This window comes from Tympanuchus pallidicinctus, unplaced genomic scaffold, assembly GCF_026119805.1.
Source record: "Tympanuchus pallidicinctus isolate F22 unplaced genomic scaffold, pur_lepc_1.0 scaffold3, whole genome shotgun sequence".
NCBI classification, from domain to species: domain Eukaryota; kingdom Metazoa; phylum Chordata; class Aves; order Galliformes; family Phasianidae; genus Tympanuchus; species Tympanuchus pallidicinctus.
In genome coordinates this window covers 46,246,457-46,252,456 of record NW_026294747.1, presented here as the reverse complement: position 1 = coordinate 46,252,456, position 6,000 = coordinate 46,246,457, and positions in this window count along the sequence as shown.

The following is a 6,000-nucleotide window of genomic DNA, read 5'->3' as shown; positions in this document are numbered from 1 at the left end:
CAAGTTTCCTATTGCTATTTTTTTCTCATTTTGTTCATTTATTGATTCCCCATCTGAGGAGACTAGCCAAAAGATTACTCAGCACTGTCCATATTTCTCTCAGATCCATGCTGATGTTTGCAAAGCATATGGGGAGAAACTGATACACACAGAAGTTTTGTAAAGAGGTCAGCTTTAGAAAAAGGGCTGTATTTTGCAGGAAGCTATGTTGTGTTCAGGTCATTTCCTTTTTTAGAGGGAGACAAATCAGAAATACAAAAACAAGTGTCATTGCTCAGGTATATGAAAAAATTTCTTAACATTTTTTTTTCCTCAAGCATAATGAATGCTATTAATAATTTTTTTTCTTGAGTGAAACATAACCATATTTTATTATTCTAGCAGGAAATGTTACTGACAAGTTCTCCAAAGTTCTCTAATGACTTTTTGTACATTTTTTTTTTTTTTATTTGCAACAATCGAAACCTCAGCACATGAAACCACTCTGGCTTTCATCAGTTAGGCCTTTGTCTTTTTCATGCACAGTGTGCTAATTTTCCCCACCTTTCTAGCTTCCATACTTGCCTGCATAGGTTCATCCACAAAATATAATACCTCTGTCTTCTGTTCCTTCATGATTAGCCCTAGTAAAGAATAATACCTCAGCATCCATGAGCACCCTATGGACAAAATTTGTATGATATCTTTCTCTGTAGCAAAAAAAGTTTGCTTTTATGTTTCTTTGCCATATGTCCAGGTGAGTTGGTTGGTTGGTTTCTTTTGTTTTTGGTTTTGGTTTTTGGTTGTGATTTTTGCTTGTTTTATGTATTTTGTTTGTTTATATGTCAGAATTGGCTCCTGCTGCCAACAGTGTGATCTCCTAATTTCCTCCACTTCATCCTCTTTTTACTGCCTAGCAGCAAAAGTTATACATTGATCACTTCTTTTCCTCTAAAGATTTAATTTACTGCCAGGTACTTTATGCATGTTTTCCTCAAGGCTTGTTGTTGCCTGGATTAGATGATGATGTGTCTTGCACTCAAGCCCCGTCTCCTCTGGTTTCCAACAGTTGTAATGGTTCTAGATTGTGATAATGTTTGTGATAGCTTTTCAGTAAGCAAAGCACACTTCCAAATCTTCTTATGGGCTTCTTGTAGCTTGTGCTAGGTGCATAGAGTCCAGAGGAAAGTCTTTATGAAGCCTAGAGATCTTTCAGAAACAGAGAAGAGAGAAGAAAAAATCAAATGCAAAGATCAAGTCCTGAGAGTTAGATGTATCATCCTCTGATGATTTAGAGGGTTTAAGGACAAGGAGAGAGTCTTGAAGTTGAAAAGAGGCAAATTAATGTCAGAAATTTTGTTTCGCAATGGCACCCAAAGCCTTTGCTATGAGTGGTAATATTCTGCACAGGCTGAGGTTATATTGCAAAGGCCAAAACTCCACCTAAACTCCCACTGCTTTCTACGGCTCCCTCTGTTGCTTCACTTGTGTCTTCTGAATCTCTCAAGGACATGTAACTCTCTTTACTACTCCACCACAGGATCATACATGAAATGCAGCCAAATATTTGTATGTCAGTCTGTCTGCTCTTCTTTCCTTGAAATACCCTTAATTCCCCATACCTGTGTACCCATTACTTTGAGATCAATGTTTGACCTCAGTATTTAAGCCAAGAGAGAGGTTTTAGATCATCCAGACTGATCTTGTTTATGATTCAGACCTGGTAATTTTGTCTCATTCTCCCTGTATGTGAAAGCATAATGCACATTCTTAAGTAATTTTATATATAACATGCACTGATGTTTAATAACTAGTAATAAAATGTATCTAAATGGCATCTAAGTATAAAAGAAGGCTGAATTCACCTTGCAATATTGGCAGACTGAGAATTTCAGTCATTTGCTGGAAAGTTTAATGCAAGCTTTGAAATTTGGAAAGCATGCTCCTTTGTGTAAGAAATCCTCCATTTCTCATCATGAGTTTCTGAGAAACCATTAACATTTTTTATTTAAAGTAATAAGCTCGGAAGAAGGGATTGTAGCCATGAGATAATAGCCTTTGTGAAATCGCTAGGTGTTCTGAGGTGAATCCATGGGTACTCAAAATAATGACAGGATCATCAGCTAATGCCTACTTTTATAGAGTTTTAATATTCTAATCACTTTTCCAAGAAATAATCTTTATATTTAAAGGTATAAGGACAGTGTTAGAGCCAAAAAGTGTTAAAATAATATTATGTTACTCTACGAATCTTGTAGACAATTAGTTTTAGTAGAACTTAATACACCATTCGATTTCCTTATACTGTGAGGTTTTCAGCTAAAAGAATTGCAGAGGTTATGCATGCTCATTATATTTCAACTCTAAGCCAATTGAGATTTTCTTCCTCAGAGTCTGCAGGCCCAACTCCTTGGTTTCTTGATTAGGACAGCAAGGGAGCCTGACTGTCCCTTGTGGCTGGCTCTGTGATTAAGCCAACCCTAAGGCTGGAGTTCCAGCCCGACTGTGGCAGTCAGGGCACATGATTTGATTCCAGACTTTCATCCATGCTTTTCTATGCAGGAATGCCTACTGCTACCTATTGATGAGATAAAAATTAAGACGTGTCTGAATGCTACTAGCCTTAATTAGTATGAAGACGGCTTCAGACTCCAACCAACAAAACATTCACATACAAAGCACTGTTCTTAGATGGGTGATAAGAAAAAGTTATTGCTATTAAAAATTAAACTTTGTAAAATCACTACTTTTTTCTTGGCTACAAAGGAGGAGTTAGATAAATCACCTGGTGAAAAGGGGTAATTAGTGTTGGAGAATATCAGATGGCAGGTAATGCTATCATATGCTGCAAAAGACTGAGCACATGCTTACCATATTGCCAAAAATTTTCTTGCAGGTGTTAATTCACTATTTCAAACAATTAACACAAAACATAACAAAATTATGAAGAAAGTGATTTTGTTTGCTTCCATGCTTTCTTGGTCTGGATGCACTATTCAGCAGACTTTTCTTCAAGGACAGTCCTGGACATATCAAATATATGACTCTGATTCTGTAGGTAAAGTATCTGACCTGATTTAGAGATAGGCAGCTCCAGAGAATGTGGCATCTCTGGCTGTTGTTATGCTTCTAATGCCAATGGGATAAATAGTCTGCTGAAGAATCCTAACAGGTTTTAATTAGATCAGTTGCCTAACTTTTAATGGATATAATTATATTAGGTAAATATTTTAACTTACCTGGAGGTAATACTACTTCAAAAATGCTTTTGCATCCAAACCTACAGGCCAATCTGCAAATATGTATGTGCATGCTACATCTGGTTTAAAAGAACAGTCAGAGATTGTCCTCAAATATGAGCCAGTTTTCAGATTGGCCAAATAAGCCTATGGAAAGGAATTAAATTCTAAACTGATAAAATTGCTAGTCTGCAGCCATTTAGCAAGTATCTAATAAATACAATTGCTAGAAAGAAAAACTTATTTCAGGATAAGCAGCATTCATGGTTGTCTTGATGCTATCAGAATTTCTTAATTCATTATTTTACTACATATTCCAAAGAAAATTCGACTCTTTCATACCAAATATACCAAATACAGAGCCATTCATTTCTAAAACAGGAATTTGCCTGTCCGTGTAGGAATATCTTTTTCATCTTTACATGTTAACATTTGGTATTATTATGCAATTATCATATTATAAGTATGGTCATTTTCAGAGAATTCTGCCCTTTTAGTTAGAGAGTAGTATGATTTTAGACGTATGGCTGTGAAATAATTAAAGAAGTCTTGGACTCCTTCAGAGAATTAGGCCTGGAGGGAGTACTGGGAATTTGGAATACGAACTGGTTATACCCAGTTTACTTTCTCCAAATTTATGAGTCATAAGGAGCAAACAAAGAAAGCTGTCATCATCATACCAACCATGTTGTTCAACTCAATCTATCAAACAAAATAACTAGAGTTAAAATTGCATAAACTGAGGCAGTATTTGGAGTTTTAAGCAGAAAATGGGCTGTATTATACTATGCATTGCTCAAATATAAAATAAAGAGCCTATGAAATTCATAGCTTAAACAAACAAACAGACAAACAAAATAAAACACCAGTGCTTCACTGATAATAAGTAACAATTTTATCTGCTTGGTTTCTACATTCTAGTATAAATTATCTAAGTATTTCCAATGCAAGATCACAGCCACGGGTCTAAGGAGAATAGATTTTGACCTATTCAGTGATCTCTTTGGAGCAATCATAGAATCATAGATTGCTTTGGTTTGGAATGGATCTTTAAGATAATCTAGCTCCAATCTCTCTGCTGTAGGCAGGGACACCTAGGTTAGACTAGGCTGCTCCAAGCCCCATGCAGCCTGGCCTTGAACACCTCCGGGGTGGGGATATCTACAACCTCTCTAGGCAATCTATTCCAGCATAGAATCATGGAATCGTAGAATGGGCTGGGTTGAAAAGGACCACAACGATCATCTAGTTTCAACACCCCTGCTACGTGCAGGGTCACCAACTAGCAGACCAGACTGCCCAGAGCCACATCCAGCCTGGCCTTGAATGCCTCCAGGGATGGGAGTCAGATACAGAGCCCCGAGAAACCTGCTCTGTTTAACCCTGCTCCGAACATTGGTCAGAATAGATGGTCTCCAGATGTCCTTTCCAATCTCAGCCATTCTGTGATTTTGAGCTGTGGCCTAGGAAGTTTTAGAGCTAGATTCCTGACAGGAATTTTAAATGAAAACACTGTAAAAGTTTCAAACTTTTCCACTTCTGGGGGAAAAGGGAAAAAAAACAACCACACCATCACCACCCTTTTGAGTCCCTTTCAATTAAAAACTGGTATTTGTTTGAAGTATTTCTTTCAGAATTTCCACTATGACTGAGGCTATTATAAAAGCTTTTTTTACATGCATTAAATTACTACAGTTTTCCAAGAAATCTGTTTTCATTCAGTTATTTACTCCCAAAAACAGGCTTCTTGAGACAAGGGGAAAAGGCTGTTTGTCATCATATGGAATCTTCTGACCATCACAGATTCCCCTTGGAAGTTCCCATCTATCTATCTTTTACAAATGCAAATCAATCGAAATGTGTAACACCTTCCAAAGCAATAAAAGTCTATAATGCATTTGGACACCACTGCATGATAAATGAATACTTTCCCACCACATTCCTCCTTCTCTTTCATCCTGATAAATAAAATGGGAAAAATGAAAACAAAACCAAAAAAGATTGCTATATACTTTCACTTGAACTAAAGCTGTATTGGTGGTTACATGAAAGTGAAAAAGAGAGTCCTAGAGCTGGAGCTAACTACAGGCATTTAGTGGTCATAAGAATTATACAAGCCTGTAAATTAAAATGTGTATAACTCATAAACCTAACCTCCCCCATACTCCCTCTCTCTCTCTCTCCATTTTAAATATACATAATTGAAGCCAAATTCTACTTTCAATCAGAAAAAATTCCCCATCCTCACTATCCCATTGCTGGGATTCTCCAGAAAGGCCAGATGTTGGTTGCAATGATTCAGGAGATGGAAGCAGCTGCAAAATCCACTGCTCTCCAGAGAAAGAAAGCATAGTTATGCTGCTGAAATCCTTCTGCCACTGTGGGCTGTAATGGATTGTATGTGTGTTGTGGTTTTGCCTATTAATAAATGGGGATTAAAACTGGAAACTACTTAATGGTGCAAAAAATTAACATAGCCCCTAAAGGCTTGGAAATTTAAATATGAGTTTGTATACACTGATATTCTGTGGTGTGTTATACAAATCCATATCCTATTTTTATGTCTCATTATGAGAAATGTTGCTTATTATAGATTTAAAAAAAAATGTTTCTTATAGATTAGAAAAATCTGTCAGATGTGATCAGTGACTCTGAGGCTGAGATAGCAGCCTTTTTGTAGCCACATGTAGCCAAATTTAATGAAACAAAGATTCACAACATCTTTCTGGTGCAAGTGGAAAAAGCAAATGCTTTTCAAGCACAGTTCTACAATTTTTAAATT